General features: G+C 51.7%; 1 non-coding gene and 8 pseudogenes across 1 annotated transcript; 8 read left to right on the top strand and 1 right to left on the bottom strand.

The window, feature by feature from the left end:
* The first annotated feature begins 1,519 nt into the window (after positions 1-1,519).
* Positions 1,520-1,634, top strand: LOC148669990 (5S ribosomal RNA; annotated as a pseudogene).
* A 599-nt stretch (positions 1,635-2,233) lies between these two features.
* On the bottom strand, positions 2,234-2,398 carry LOC148669989 (U1 spliceosomal RNA). The gene has a single exon (XR_015938583.1). It is a non-coding gene; the product is annotated as a U1 spliceosomal RNA (small nuclear RNA).
* Positions 2,399-3,880: 1,482 nt separating this feature from the next.
* LOC148669988 (5S ribosomal RNA) lies at positions 3,881-3,999 on the top strand (annotated as a pseudogene).
* A 537-nt stretch (positions 4,000-4,536) lies between these two features.
* LOC148669987 (5S ribosomal RNA) lies at positions 4,537-4,655 on the top strand (annotated as a pseudogene).
* A 537-nt stretch (positions 4,656-5,192) lies between these two features.
* LOC148669986 (5S ribosomal RNA) lies at positions 5,193-5,311 on the top strand (annotated as a pseudogene).
* A 545-nt stretch (positions 5,312-5,856) lies between these two features.
* Positions 5,857-5,975, top strand: LOC148669985 (5S ribosomal RNA; annotated as a pseudogene).
* A 541-nt stretch (positions 5,976-6,516) lies between these two features.
* LOC148669984 (5S ribosomal RNA) lies at positions 6,517-6,635 on the top strand (annotated as a pseudogene).
* A 537-nt stretch (positions 6,636-7,172) lies between these two features.
* LOC148669983 (5S ribosomal RNA) lies at positions 7,173-7,291 on the top strand (annotated as a pseudogene).
* Positions 7,292-7,828: 537 nt separating this feature from the next.
* Positions 7,829-7,944, top strand: LOC148669982 (5S ribosomal RNA; annotated as a pseudogene).
* Positions 7,945-16,059: the final 8,115 nt, after the last annotated feature.

The raw sequence follows: 16,059 nt of genomic DNA, 5'->3' as shown, positions 1-16,059 counted from the left end.
TTTCAGCAATTTCCAAAAAACGGGCCTGCACGCCTGCCCACAAGGCTCCGTCTCTTACTCGCTCTCCAGAGCCTGCTGCCTTCTGTGCTGTTCTCTCGGCACCGCTGCAGCGCACACAACTCCTGCAGCGCGGGGAGAGAGTTTCCACGCTCCGCCGCAGGGAAGGCTCGCTCCGTGCGCACACGTCCTTTCAATGCCAGTTCAACAAGTGCTCCGCATTAGCAGCGTCGGGGCTCCGGCGTGTCGCACCTCACCTCACCTCGCACAGCCCCCTCCTTGAATGTCTGGCGCTGGGCATGCCCCGCTCTCCTCCACCTTATCTTATCGCGTGTGACCACCGACAATGGCCACAATGCCGGGGAATGGCACCTGTAAAGTGTTAATTGGGGCACAGGACAGCCCGTCTCGTCTCGGGGTCTGGCTTCAAAGACAATACAGCAAACACAGCGGGGCGGGGGAAGAAGACGACATGACACATGCAGGTACATTCAGCTCCAGCGGGAAAGAGTCATTTGTCGGTCTTTTCAAGTGCTGGGAGCCGAGTAATCCTTCGCTTGTATCGTTTCTCCCCGGTGACTAGATCTCACCCTGCGACTCTCGACTGGGCTCACCCACGGCAGCCCAGCAGGTGTGAGCCTAGCCGGCACCCGGATGGGAGATTCCCCCCGGAAAAGCTCAGGTTGCTACTGCTCCTGCAAGAGGTGTGACTGGGACCAGTAGGGAGCGCTCACCCTGCGGTCTGTGTGGCTTTCTTATGCCCCAGCATCCTGATGGCGACACTCTGCTGCACAAACAGGCGCCGTCCTTCGGGGAAGGCGTAAAACTGAGGTCCCGACCCTCCATGGCCATTAAGAAATCTCTCAAAAAGAGACGCCGGGGGTGTCACTCTGGTGTTAGTGTTCCCCTTTACCAATCAGTCGGAGTCTCCTCCTAATCCCCGTCTCATATGTAACAATCAATGACAAGGCCCCCCTGTCCCGCGATATTGTACTTGTCTCCTGGCCGCTTGCTGGCGCCGTGAGATTTAGTACTCGCGCAAGAGACCGGGGGCAGAGCGCGAACGCGGTCCCCCGCCCCCCACAAAGTGTGCGCTCCAGGTTCCCTCTCGGGGCTCTGCAACACAGCGGAAAGGCAGCGAGAAGGAGCCTCTTGCTCTGACGCCGCAAGGCCACAAGAGGGCGGAGGCGCCGCGCGCCCGGCCGACGTGTTGGACTGTTGCGCTTTATGTGCTGAAATAAACACGCGACAGCCCAGAAATGTTTTCAGAGTGCTGTGCACTGGAGGTTTTTGTCTTGTGAAGACTTGCCTTGTGCTCCTCCTTGCAGTTTGTTTGTTCTCCTCCAGTGCGGGACAAGCCAACACAAGGGAGCACATTCGCCAACATCCAGGTACGCAATGCGATTTGGAAAGAAGCTCCTTTCCAAAGAGTTGCACACGAACGATCCTTCAGTCCCGCTCGGGGGGCACAGAGCCCCAGCCACACACAGCTTCAAGTAGCGAGTCAGGCGCCATGGCTTTCGCTTGCGGCCACACCACCCTGAATGTGCCTGATTTCGTCTGATCTCGAAAGCTAAGCGGAGTTGGGCCTGGTTAGTACTTGGATGGGAGACTGGGATTACCAGGTGCTGCAAGCTTTTGCTCTCTCGGCCAGCAGGGGTCACCGTTGGTGCCTTAGGCTTTGGGAGGAAAACCTGGAGGATGGAAAGGTGATCTATAGCCTCATCTCTAGAGATGTTTTGTTGCTATGGCATGTGTTTGACCCATATAAAAAAAAACCCGTTTGTAAAACGAATATCGAAGCTGCCTCTAAATCTGCAAATGAAGATGAGTCGATAAACCACTTGTTTTTCGTGTAACTATACATATATTCATTTATTACTGATTTCATTCATTGAGCAGGGATACAATAGAGGTACAGCCATTCACTGTTTGACATGTCTGCACTGGTACAGAACCTAGCAATCAGAAAACGGGTGAAACTGTCTTGAGAATTAGCATACAGTACCGAGGCCCCCATGACCAAATAAATTGGCCTTAATAATGCAGACTACAGCAAAACGACTGACTTTGAAAAGGGAATGAATGTCCGGAAGGAGTAGTGTAACCAGCTTGAAATGCTTCTCCGGACCTCTAACTAAAAGAAACTGGAAACCAGCAGTGGCTTTCGAACTGGGATCCTATCGCAGCACGTGGTGTCATAACTCTTCCGTATCCGATATTGGACCAAGCACATCAGGGGAGAGCGCGAACGCAGTCCCCCACTACCAGAAATTATGCAGTCGAGATTCCCACATTTGGGGAATTGGCAGGGGTCAGCACAGCCGGAGTGCAATGGCCGTGCCTCGCCCTGGGTGAATCGATTTTTTAAGAACTTTATTTTCTTTTCACAAAAAAATACAGGACATCACAAATTAGAAAGCTTTACATTAATATACATACTTAAAACAGTATATATGATCACATCTCATTACATTTTGACACGGTACCAGTTACATAGCAACAATTTCTTTTTTTCTGGTGTAAATCACATTCTTTACTTAAACATGATAATGTTTTTCACAGTTTCTTGAGATATTGACCTATGCTCTCTATTTTCCACAGATTTTCTGCTTCCTCCCTCCTTTCTCTCCACAGATCTCTGAGGTAATAGTTCTCTTGGGTGATGAACAGGGCCAGGCTACCTGCTGCCTTGACTGGGACCTCGATGCCTTTGAACAGCCCCATGTTCCTCACTCTCCACAGGGCGTCTTTCCCACTGTTCACCACGGCCCAGATCCTGTCAAACAAGTCAGGAGGAAGTTTGACAGGAGAGATGCCGTTGTAGCGGCAATGCTTGTTAATAAGACAGAATTAAGCGGTGGTATGCTGTCCTAAATGAGGCCCCATCTCACCTTCCATCTCTGTGGTGCAGCCACAGAGAAAGTATTCATGCAGGCTGATTTAAGATGTTTTCTTTTGATAAGGGACAGCTCCCAGATGGGGATGCACTTAGCTAAGCCTGGCTATCATGATCAATGGTCATCCATTGGCGCCTATCTGTCTAGGGAGTGCCAAATGGACATCTGGACTGCATTCCAAAGTGTTAAGAGTAAGTGACTCATATCTCACGCAGGGCGTGGTAATACCACGTGGGTCTCCAATGCCCGCCAAACTCTCAACCAATCAGCACACACCTGTGTCTTGGTCAAAAAGTGAGCGCAAGCTCAGATCGGGGCTCTCCTTGGCCATTGTCGCACATCCTCAGAGACAATCATGTAACAACTGCTGTTGTCTGCAAAGGGACTTGGACTTTGTTATAAGCGCAAGGCCGAGGATCCCGTACGTACTCAGAATTCAGAAAGCTTTTAAGCGCAGGAGGCGCCCTATCCCCGCTCGCTCGCTCATTCCCCTGTTCACACGTGCAGTGCGGCTTGTCCGTCTGTTTATTTGTCAGCTTTGGCGAGACACGGGTGCTTGTGTATTAGCGTGAGCGTTTTTTATTCTGATCAGGAACAGTTTTACAAGTCCGCAAAGGATCGAGGAAAGGTTTATCGCCAGCTGAAAAGAGACACAGCGCTTCGGCTGTGGAGACTTGTTCGGCTGGCGTTCGGAGAGTCGCGTTTTTCAGAATTGTATTGAGATCGTTTTCCACAGAGCTCAGATGTCAAAGCACAGCAGCAGCTCTCCACAGCGATCCTCTATAGCGCCCTTTCTCCCGCAGCTCCGTCCTCATTGGAAGGAAGCAAGAGTGAAAGGCTGAAGTGAAACAGAGCGGGGACGAAGGCAGTGAAGAGAGAGAACGTGGGAAGAAGAGAAAAACGCAAGGGAAAAAAAGCAGCGTCGTAAAAGAGGTGACGGAGCTGTCCTCTCAATAAGAAGGGTGCCAGCGAGCCTTGCTCTCGCTTACGGCCACACCCCCTTGAGCACACCTGATCTCGTCTGATCTTGGAAGCTAAACAGGGATGGGCCTGGTTAGTACTTGGATGAGAGACCGCCTGGGAATACCAGGTGCTGTAAGCTTTTAAGCGCAGGAGGCGCCCTATCCCCGCTCGCTCGCTCATTCCCCTGTTCACACGTGCAGTGCGGCTTGTCCGTCTGTTTATTTGTCAGCTTTGGCGAGACACGGGTGCTTGTGTATTAGCGTGAGCGTTTTTTATTCTGATCAGGAACAGTTTTACAAGTCCGCAAAGGATCGAGGAAAGGTTTATCGCCAGCTGAAAAGAGACACAGCGCTTCGGATGCGGAGACTTGTTCGGCTGGCGTTCGGAGAGTCGCGTTTTTCAGAATTGTATTGACATCGTTTTCCACAGAGCTCAGATGTCAAAGCACAGCAGCAGCTCTCCACAGCGATCCTCTATAGCGCCCTTTCTCCCGCTGCTCCGTCCTCATTGGAAGGAAGCAAGAGTGAAAGGCTGAAGTGAAATAGAGCGGGGACGAAGGCGGTGAAGAGAGAGAACGTGGGAAGAAGAGAAAAACGCAAGGGAAAAAAAGCAGCGTCGTAAAAGAGGTGACGGAGCTGTCCTCTCAATAAGAAGGGTGCCAGCGAGCTTTGCTCTCGCTTACGGCCACACCCCCTTGAGCACGCCTGATCTCGTCTGATCTCGGAAGCTAAACAGGAATGGGCCTGGTTAGTACTCGGATAGGAGACCGCCTGGGAATACCAGGTGCTGTAAGCTTTTAAGCGCAGGAGGCGCCCTATCCCCGCTCGCTCGCTCATTCCCCTGTTCACACGTGCAGTGCAGCTTGTCCGTCTGTTTATTTGTCAGCTTTGGCGAGACACGGGTGCTTGTGTATTAGCGTGAGCGTTTTTTATTCTGATCAGGAACAGTTTTACAAGTCCGCAAAGGATCGAGGAAAGGTTTATCGCCAGCTGAAAAGAGACACAGCGCTTCGGCTGCGGAGACTTGTTCGGCTGGCGTTCGGAGAGTCGCGTTTTTCAGAATTGTATTGAGATCGTTTTCCACAGAGCTCAGATGTCAAAGCACAGCAGCAGCTCTCCACAGCGATCCTCTATAGCGCCCTTTCTCCCGCAGCTCCGTCCTCATTGGAAGGAAGCAAGAGTGAAAGGCTGAAGTGAAATAGAGCGGGGACGAAGGCAGTGAAGAGAGAGAACGTGGGAAGAAGAGAAAAACGCAAGGGAAAAAAAGCAGCGTCGTAAAAGAGGTGACAGAGATGTCCTCTCAATAAGAAGGGTGCCAGCGAGCCTTGCTCTTGCTTACGGCCACACCCCCTTGAGCACGCCTGATCTCGTCTGATCTTGGAAGCTAAACAGGGATGGGCCTGGTTAGTACTTGGATGGGAGACCGCCTGGGAATACCAGGTGCTGTAAGCTTTTAAGCGCAGGAGGCGCCCTATCCCCGCTCGCTCGCTCGCTCATTCCCCTGTTCACACGTGCAGTGCGGCTTGTCCGTCTGTTTATTTGTCAGCTTTGGCGAGACACGGGTGCTTGTGTATTAGCGTGAGCGTTTTTTATTCTGATCATGAACAGTTTAACAAGTCCGCAAAGGATCGAGGAAAGGTTTATCGCCAGCTGAAAAGAAACACAGCGCTTCGGCTGTGGAGACTTGTTCGGCTGGCGTTCGGAGAGTCGCGTTTTTCAGAATTGTATTGAGATCGTTTTCCACAGAGCTCAGATGTCAAAGCACAGCAGCAGCTCTCCACAGCGATCCTCTATAGCGCCCTTTCTCCCGCAGCTCCGTCCTCATTGGAAGGAAGCAAGAGTGAAAGGCTGAAGTGAAATATAGCGGGGACGAAGGCAGTGAAGAGAGAGAGAGAACGTGGGAAGAAGAGAAAAACGCAAGGGAAAAAAAGCAGCGTCCTAAAAGAGGTGACGGAGCTGTCCTCTCAATAAGAAGGGTGCCAGCGAGCCTTGCTCTCGCTTACGGCCACACCCCCTTGAGCACGCCTGATCTTGACTGATCTCGGAAGCTAAACAGGGATGGGCCTGGTTAGTACTTGGATGGGAGACCCCCTGGGAATACCAGGTGCTGTAAGCTTTTAAGCGCAGGAGGCGCCCTATCCCCGCTCGCTCGCTCGCTCATTCCCCTGTTCACACGTGCAGTGCGGCTTGTCCGTCTGTTTATTTGTCAGCTTTGGCGAGACACGGGTGCTTGTGTATTAGCGTGAGCGTTTTTTATTCTGATCAGGAACAGTTTTACAAGTCCGCAAAGGATCGAGGAAAGGTTTATCGCCAGCTGAAAAGAGACACAGCGCTTCGGCTGTGGAGACTTGTTCGGCTGGCGTTCGGAGAGTCGCGTTTTTCAGAATTGTTTTGAGATCGTTTTCCACAGAGCTCAGATGTCAAAGCACAGCAGCAGCTCTCCACAGCGATCCTCTATAGCGCCCTTTCTCCCGCAGCTCCGTCCTCATTGGAAGGAAGCAAGAGTGAAAGGCTGAAGTGAAATAGAGCGGGGACGAAGGCAGTGAAGAGAGAGAACGTGGGAAGAAGAGAAAAACGCAAGGGAAAAAAAGCAGCGTCGTAAAAGAGGTGACGGAGCTGTCCTCTCAATAAGAAGGGTGCCAGCGAGCCTTGCTCTCTCTTACGGCCACACCCCCTTGAGCATGCCTGATCTTGTCTGATCTCTGAAGCTAAACAGGGATGGGCCTGGTTAGTACTTGGATGGGAGACTGCCTGGGAATACGAGGTGCTGTAAGCTTTTAAGCGCAGGAGGCGCCCTATCCCCGCTCGCTCGCTCATTCCCCTGTTCACACGTGCAGTGCGGCTTGTCCGTCTGTTTATTTGTCAGCTTTGGCGAGACACGGGTGCTTGTGTATTAGCGTGAGCGTTTTTTACTCTGATCAGGAACAGTTTAACAAGTCCGCAAAGGATCGAGGAAAGGTTTATCGCCAGCTGAAAAGAGACACAGCGCTTCGGCTGTGGAGACTTGTTCGGCTGGCGTTCGGAGAGTCGCGTTTTTCAGAATTGTATTGACATCGTTTTCCACAGAGCTCAGATGTCAAAGCACAGCAGCAGCTCTCCACAGCGATCCTCTATAGCGCCCTTTCTCCCGCTGCTCCGTCCTCATTGGAAGGAAGCAAGAGTGAAAGGCTGAAGTGAAATAGAGCGGGGACGAAGGCGGTGAAGAGAGAGAACGTGGGAAGAAGAGAAAAACGCAAGGGAAAAAAAGCAGCGTCGTAAAAGAGGTGACGGAGCTGTCCTCTCAATAAGAAGGGTGCCAGCGAGCTTTGCTCTCGCTTACGGCCACACCCCCTTGAGCACGCCTGATCTCGTCTGATCTCGGAAGCTAAACAGGAATGGGCCTGGTTAGTACTCGGATAGGAGACCGCCTGGGAATACCAGGTGCTGTAAGCTTTTAAGCGCAGGAGGCGCCCTATCCCCGCTCGCTCGCTCATTCCCCTGTTCACACGTGCAGTGCAGCTTGTCCGTCTGTTTATTTGTCAGCTTTGGCGAGACACGGGTGCTTGTGTATTAGCGTGAGCGTTTTTTATTCTGATCAGGAACAGTTTTACAAGTCCGCAAAGGATCGAGGAAAGGTTTATCGCCAGCTGAAAAGTGACACAGCGCTTCGGCTGCGGAGACTTGTTCGGCTGGCGTTCGGAGAGTCGCGTTTTTCAGAATTGTATTGAGATCGTTTTCCACAGAGCTCAGATGTCAAAGCACAGCAGCAGCTCTCCACAGCGATCCTCTATAGCGCCCTTTCTCCCGCAGCTCCGTCCTCATTGGAAGGAAGCAAGAGTGAAAGGCTGAAGTAAAATAGAGCGGGGACGAAGGCAGTGAAGAGAGAGAACGTGGGAAGAAGAGAAAAACGCAAGGGAAAAAAAGCAGCGTCGCAAAAGAGGTGACGGAGCTGTCCTCTCAATAAGAAGGGTGCCAGCGAGCCTTGCTCTCGCTTACGGCCACACCCCCTTGAGCACGCCTGTTGTCTGATCTCGGAAGCTAAACAGGGATGGGCCTGGTTAGTACTTGGATGGGAGACCGCCTGGGAATACCAGGTGCTGTAAGCTTTTAAGCGCAGGAGGCGCCCTATCCCCGCGCGCTCGCTCATTCCCCTGTTCACACGTGCAGTGCGGCTTGTCCGTCTGTTTATTTGTCAGCTTTGGCGAGACACGGGTGCTTGTGTATTAGCGTGAGCGTTTTTTATTCTGATCATGAACAGTTTAACAAGTCCGCAAAGGATCGAGGAAAGGTTTATCGCCAGCTGAAAAGAGACACAGCGCTTCGGCTGTGGAGACTTTATTAATAAGGCCCCTCAGTAGTTGAGATCTCTGTTATTCCCATCTAGAAACATGCAATCAGCATGTTATTGCTGAAGCAATAGTCACAACATTATTCCACACCTGGGTGAGATGCGGGTTATGATGACAGTCATGCTTTCTACACCTTATACTGAGCTCAGAAATGGACCAAGCGGACATCTCACGAGCAGATCCCTCCGCGTATAAGAAAGGCAACTTGTCTCAGCAAAAATACAAAAAGGCAAAAACCCCACATTTGGAATGCAAACCTACCCTAAAAAGGAAACACGGTTTTAAAACGAACTTGATTTTCCCCTGGAGAAACCTTTTTATGGACACACATCGCATCTATTACACATGTAGAACTAAATATAAAGATAAAACTTAATATAAGAAGTCATGACATATCACACATGACGAAGTCTGGTCCAGAATAAACAGTTTACACTGACCCACCTTTATTTACCCTGGTCACTCACTTCTATTAACTGTTTAACTGGGTAACAAATTAATATTTGTTTCAATTTGGGATCTACACCTGGGAGCCCTGAAATGTTGGCCAGAGGGGAGAAGCTGATATTCAGACGTGAGAATATATTAAAATAAAGGATCTGATGTTGTTTTTCACCTGTCTAATCAAAGCTTGTTCAAAAATTATCTGATTATAGGACACACGAGTTTATAATCATACTCATTCCACTTTTTAACCCCGTATATATGCACAATATGAAACGTATATACACTAAATCTCACGTGTGACTCCCATAATATACATTTCTTTACGAAAATTAGGAACACTTACTACAATTATCAACCCCCCATGACGAGGCAATATTTCATACCTTTGTTTCTTTGTGGGTTCAAAGTTCTGTCCTGTCGTTTCACATGTAATGTTTTGGTAGTTATCTCAATTTTCCTTTGCAATTATCTCCAAGATCATCATCAACTTTTTGTAAAACGCTATGCACAACTGATATTTAAAGAAAGTCCTGTACCAAAACGTCTTCGTAGGGAAAGACAACTTTTTTTCCTTACGTTAGTCGCTACACGGTTACTCAAAAAATCCATTCACCGCCTTTAAAAAAAAAGTTTCGTTTTTTATTGTGGTTCACTGACATTTCTGTCACAATTCTGAGGGACCCCAAATAAAATTCACTTGCCGGTATAAAGACGCCGGCGAGGATAAGACAGGTATCGAGCCACCTGCGTATCTAGCGGACGTTTAAAATAAAAAAAATGGCGTGTAATGTTGCGAAGGGCTACTTTTTTTATAGTTTGTCGATTGTAAGGGACGTGGGCCGCGACAGAAATACTGGACGGGGTGGGAAAAGGTTTATTGATGGTTTATTGTACCGCAACGGTCACAATTGACTCACCAGCAAAGATGGCGCCGAGGCCACATCGGCTCCCTCCCGCCCTGCCTCGCACCGAAGCTCGAGCTGCGGAGCGCGACGCCAAACCGCCAGTCCACGGGCGCGGGCGCCGGACATAGACGTCATAAACCCTTCCTTGGCGCAGGAATTATAGATCACTGTAGTTTCTTCTGGACCCGGGTTAGGGACAGTGTGCCCTCCGTGAGAGTCTTCTGAGGAAGCCAGTGTCTCATGGGTGTCCAGGCTTGGTACCATCTGTCCATCACAGGACACACAGACACACACACTCACACACCCTGGACAGGACACCAGTCCATCACAGGACACACACACACTCACTCACACACCCTGGACAGGACACCAGTCCATCACAGGACATACACACACCCTAGATAGGACACCAGTCCATCACAGGACACACACACTCACACACCCTGGACAGGACACCAGTCACTCACAGGATACACACACACACTCACACACCCTGAACAGGACACCAGTCCCTCACAGGACACACACACACAACCTGGATAGGACACCAGTCCCTCACAGGACACTCAGACACACACACTCACACACCCTGGACAGGAACCAGTCCATCACATGACAAACACACATTCACTCACACACCCTGGACAGGACAGCACTCCATCATAGGACACACACACACCAGGGCCAGTTTTCCCAGAAGCCAATTAGCCCAAAAGCCTGTCTTTGGACCCGAAGAACACAGGGAGAACATGCAGACTCCACACAGACAGCCCCCCCCCCCCCACCACCCCCGGGTCCAGACCCGAGCCCGGAGCCCCCCCGCGCTGAACCCCTCCGTACAGACGGCCGCACACAGCTCCGTTGTTCCCGATTCCCGAGGTGATCTGTTAAAAGAAGCCGGTGTGTTGCCTCCAGGTGACATTTCCTACTGGAGTCAGGACAGGAGGCTCTTCTGTACACAGAAGGGGATGGGGGTGGGGAACAAGCCGCCCAGCCCTGTGGTTGAAGCCGATACCCCGGCTTCTCTCCAGACACAGCTGGGTGAGCTCCTCCAGTCAGTACAGGGGGCTCTACTGTACACAGAGGGTGGCGGGGGTGTGGAACAACTCCTTTGTTCGGGGCCTTGGGGCATTCTTGTTGTGAAAGGCGCTATATAAAAAAAACTGAATTGAAATTGAATCTTACAGGTTTGGGTTTTTCAGAGATCTTGTTCTGAAAAAACAAAACAAAAAAAAAACGGCTCGCTTGCCCGGTCGTGTAGTGTTTCCACACCCCACGCAAATCAACTTCTCTTCGCCCCCGGGGGCTCGTCGCCAGCAGCACCCCTCTCACGTGATAGGGGCTTCCCCCGGCTGTGACGTACTTACCCTACCCCCTTCCGCCAACGTCATACCGAAGGTCGCGCTTCGGGCCGCGGCGATGTTGACGGACTGTCTTGTAGCGTGAGAAGGGTTTAAATTTCGACTTAAGGAGTTGGCCATCGTTATATTTCGCGAGGTATCATACGGGGGGAAAAAGAACATTTATATTTATCAACCTACTAGTAATACTGGGTGGATGTCACGTTCCCCAAAGTTCAGTGCCTCTCTCTAATAAAGTAGAAACGTGACATTGAACTCCGTTCGAAACAGGAGAAATCACCAGGACACGATACAACTGACGTCCGGAAAAGAAAAAAAGAACTCCTATTCCCATTTGTAATGACCCCGTAGTGTTTTTCCCGGTGTGCGCTCATCTTTCGGAGACCCGTTTCTCTCTGGTGTTTTGCTGTTGGAATAAATGCCGAGGTGACCCTTCTGTGTGGAGTCTGCGTGTTCTCTCCAGCGGGTCGTTTCCTACACCGCAGGGGCTGATCGAACCGGGGTCTCCCAATCGTCACAGAAGTGTGTGTCATTTTGGGTGGTGGTGGGGGGGTGCATCGGGGATACTGCGCCCCGAGGGGATAACCTCTCACCTTACTCCGGACGAAGGGAGAAGACCTGTACCTTCACGAGTCCGGGTTGTGAAAACTTCTTCTGGCAGTTCAAAACGTTTCGAAGAGACTACAGCGCTACCCTGTTTTCCATTTCTATCGTGTATTATTATACAGTCATAAGTATCTGTACTGATCACAGATCCCCCTCTCACTACCAGGACTGAAGCCCAGTGCAGCACGAATAATAATAATAATAATTAATCCGTCTGGACTCTCCACTCAGAGCTCCTCCCAGGTCAGGGGGATCCCCTCCAGCCCCCCCAGTGTGCAGCCCCCACGTGGATGATGCTCCAGTCCGCTCAGCACACAGCAGCTCTCAGTGGGGAGGAGAGCAGAGGGATGGAGCCAGTTCAGAGAAGGGGGTGATAAGGAGGCCATGATGGGTCAAGACCAGGGGGGGAATCAGGCCAGGACACTGGGGTAACACCCCTACTCTTCTCCAGAGACACCCCGGGATTGTTAACGAGCACAGAGAGTCAGGACCTCGGTTTGACGTCTTATCCGAAGGACGGCGCCTGTTTACAGTCCAGTGTCCCCCGTCACTATACTGGGGCATCAGGACCCACACAGACCGCAGGGTGAAAGCGCCCCCTGCTGGCCCCACTCACACCTCTCCCAGCAGCAACCTCAGTTTTTCCCAGGAGTCTCCCCTCCAGGTACTGACCAGGCTTCTACCTGCTGGGCTCCAGTGGGGAGGGGGCTGCTAGCTGGGAGCTGCAGGGTGAGATGGCTGCTGGGCAAACGATGGCTAAAGAGCTTCCTAGGACACCCTGGAGTTTGTGGTCAACTTCCTTCTCTTCAGACGGAGGTGGCTTGAAATCTGTCTCGTTTCAAGGAGTATTGGACACGATGCCCCCCCTGCTTTAGCCCCGCTAACTGGTGGCACGCCGACAACGAGGGCTCTCGGCCTCAATCCATCAACCACAAACTCTCCGGGATGAAAGAGAAAGACAGACTCTGTTCGTTCGTTTCGGGGGGGGAGGGAAAAAACCAAAAGCTTTTTTTAAAAAACATTTTAATGATGCTTAACAAAAGAACAAAAATTACAATACAGATTAATGTCAAGGGACACCCCCCCCCCCCCCCATCTTACGATCATCACAGGACCTTAAAATAATACTTAATAATACAAGGTCATGCAGACGATCTGAGGACTCAGGTGGAGATAATGTGAAAGTTTTCCACAGTCCAGTCTGGGGTCCCTCAGCTTCAGTCCAGACTGGGGTCTGGGGTCCCTCAGCTTCAGTCCAGACTGGGGTCCCTCAGCTTCAGTCCAGACTGGGATCTGGGGTCCCTCAGCTCCGGTCCAGTCCAGTCTGGGGCCCCTCAGCTCTGGTCCAGTCCAGTATGGGGCCCCTCAGCTCCAGTGCAGTCCAGTCCAGTCTGGTGTCCCTCAGCTCCAGTGCAGCCCAGTCTGGGGTCCCTCAGCTTCGGTCCAGCACAGACTGGGGTCCCTCAGCTTCGGCCCAGCACAGACTGGGGTCCCTCAGCTTCGGTCCAGCACAGTCTGGGGTCCCTCAGCTTCAGTCCAGACTGGTGTCCCTCAGCTTCGGCCCAGCACAGACTGGGGTCCCTCAGCTTCGGTCCAGACTGGGGTCCCTCAGCTCCAGTGCAGTCCAGACTGGGGTCCCTCAGCTTCGGTCCAGCACAGACTGGGGTCTCTCAGCTTCGGTCCAGCACAGTCTGGGGTCCCTTAGCTTTGGTCCAGTCCAGTCTGGGGTCCCTCAGGTTCGGTCCAGCACAGCCTGGGGCCCCTCAGCTCCAGTCCAGTCCAGTCTGGGGCCCCTCAGCTTTGGTCCAGCACAGTCTGGAGTCCCTCAGCTTCGGTCCAGCACAGACTGGGGTCCCTCAGCTTTGGCCCAGCACAGACTGGGGTCCCTCAGCTTCGGTCCAGCACAGACTGGGGTCCCTCAGCTTCGGTCCAGCACAGTCTGGGGTCCCTCAGCTCCAGTCCAGTCCAGTCTGGTGTCTCTCAGCTCCGGTCCAGTGCAGTCTGGGGTCCCTCAGCTTCGGTCCAGCACAGTCTGGGGTCCCTTGGCTCCAGTCCAGTCCAGTCTGGTGTCCCTCAGCTCCAGTCCAGTCCAGTCCAGTCCAGTCCTTGGTGGGGAAGGCGACTCCGATCTTAGCTGGCACAGAACCAGGAAAGGAACCTGGAAAGAATATTGTTATTGCAGGTGTGAGGGACACAGACACGGACATCACCATGACATCAAACAGCAAGAGGAGACTCCTTCTTGAATCACAGACACGACCGGGCGGCGTCCCCCTGTCTGCTCACCTGCACCTTCTCTTCTTCTTCTTGTCCTTCCCGGCAGCCTGCTCCTCCTCTCCCTCGCTCTTCCTCTCCTGACACACGGTCTCCGCCGCCTCCATCGGCTCGTCCTTATCATCTGTCTCCACCGACATGCAGCTCAGGGACTTTAAAAAGACGCACCAGCACTTCTGAAGCAGAGACAGGAGAGTCACGTTAAGAGTCGGACTGGACACTCCAGGACATGAACACTGCACTGAGAGAGAGAGGGGTTCATACACACACACTGACTGGACACTCCAGTACATGAACACTGCACTGAGAGAGAGAGGGGTTCATACACACACACTGACTGGACACTGGACAGGAGTAAAGAGAGAATCAGAGCATTACCCACTTTCTTTTTCTTCTGTCTCACAGGAGGTGGTGATTGGACCTCCTCCAGCTGGAGTCCGAGTAGGGAGAGAGGGGGCAGGAGAGGGACAGCACAGGGAGAGAAAGAGAGAGACAGGTGAGTCAAGTGTCCCAAGAGTACAGAGACTCTGCTGAGATCACACTCGCAGTGAGTGAGCCTGGGTGTAGCCCACTAATACTGACCCACTGTACACCATAGGACAGAGAAGAGGAGGAGGAGAGAGACACACTGCCTAGACACCACAGGACAGAGAGGAGGAGGAGAGAGACACACTGACTGGACACCACAGCACAGAGAGGAGGAGGAGAGAGACAGTGACAGACAGGGCTGACAAGACAGACAAGATGGCGAAACTCCACCACAGACAGGACAGGAGGCAGGGTGGGACCAGCACTGACCTTCTTCCTCTCTCCTGCCGGAGGAGCTGTCTCCACCTCCTCTTCCTCCTGCAAGTCAAGAGACAGGCTGAGAGAGAGACGGGCTGGTGGGACATCGGCGAACAGAGCTGAAGGCAGAGAGCCGGGGAGACAGGCCCAGCTGGGACAACGCAGGACAGACAGAGAGACAGACAGAAAGGAAGGAGAGAGAGACACAAAGATGAAGGCACAGAAAGACAGCAGGCAAAGAGAAAGATTGAGATTGAGGGACAAACAAACCGAGAGAGAGAGCGGAAGGAGAGAGAGAGAGGAAGGAGAGAGAAGGACAGACAGACTGACAGACGGGGCTGAAAGAGAGAGAGACAGAGAGGCAGGGACAGACAGACAGCAGGACGAGAGAGAGACAGAGATCGAGGGACAATAATTTGGTTTCGAAATTTATTCTGAAAATATACAATCATTCACTCCTGAAAAATATCGAGTTCAAATTATACATTATGTACAATATTGTAATCAACATATGGCTAATCATCAAAAATAAAAAAAACTGTACTGGGGGACACAGCTGGCTGTGCTGTTCTGGACAGAACACACTGAGGTCCAGTTTCCACCTCCTGCAGGATCAAACAGCACCTCCACTGGCTCTCCAGTGAACAGAGGGACAGACAGAGAGGCTTCAGGCTGCAGGGTGACATTGTCTCTGTGAGCTGAAAGACAATCAGGACAGAGGATGATATAAGAACACACTCTGTCAAGAATATAGAGCCCTCTAGTGATCCTACTGTAGACCTGCTCACCACCCACAGTGACGATCACAGTGCTGATACTGCTTCCATTAAGGTCCCTCACTGTGTAGTTGCCCTGATCAGCTGGAGTGAGGGAGCGGAGTGTCAGAGAGCTGTTCTGCACTGACACTCACTGTTCGTACCTGGGGCCAGGGAGCCCTGCGCTGCTCAGTAAGACTATACGATTCCGGACAGATCGTGCAGGATCAAACAGCACCTCCACTGGACCAGCAGTGTGGAGGGGGGAGACAGAGAGGCACCAGGCTGCAGGCTGTGGACTTCTGAGTGAGCTGAAAAGGGACAGGTAGAAACATGTTGAATATTTAGTTTTACAACAATACCTTGAGTTTGGACTGCGATCAGCTTCATTTTGTATTTCAGCTGTGAAAATGCAATTTCAAAAATGCACGCCACAGTCATGTTAGGTTCAAGTTACAGTTGCATCACAACTCAATACATTTGCAATTCACTTCTGAGATAATTGTTCCTGGTGTTTGTGTTGTGTATGCCTTGCAATGGAGGGGTGAGAAATAATGGACTTATTACATTATAATGAATAATAATTGTTTACACTTATATAGTGCTTTTCTGGACACTCCACTCAAAGCGCTTTGCAGGACATGGGGACTCCCCTCCACCACCACAAATGTGCAGCATCCACCTGGATGATGGGACGGCAGCCATAGTGCACCAGAACGCTCCCCACACACCAGCTAT

Source organism: Lepisosteus platostomus, chromosome 5 (genome assembly GCF_059453375.1).
Source record: "Lepisosteus platostomus isolate fLepPlt1 chromosome 5, fLepPlt1.hap1, whole genome shotgun sequence".
Classification (NCBI taxonomy): Eukaryota; Metazoa; Chordata; class Actinopteri; order Semionotiformes; family Lepisosteidae; genus Lepisosteus; species Lepisosteus platostomus.
Note: the sequence above shows the minus strand (reverse complement) of the source record. Positions and strands in the feature narration are given on the sequence as shown.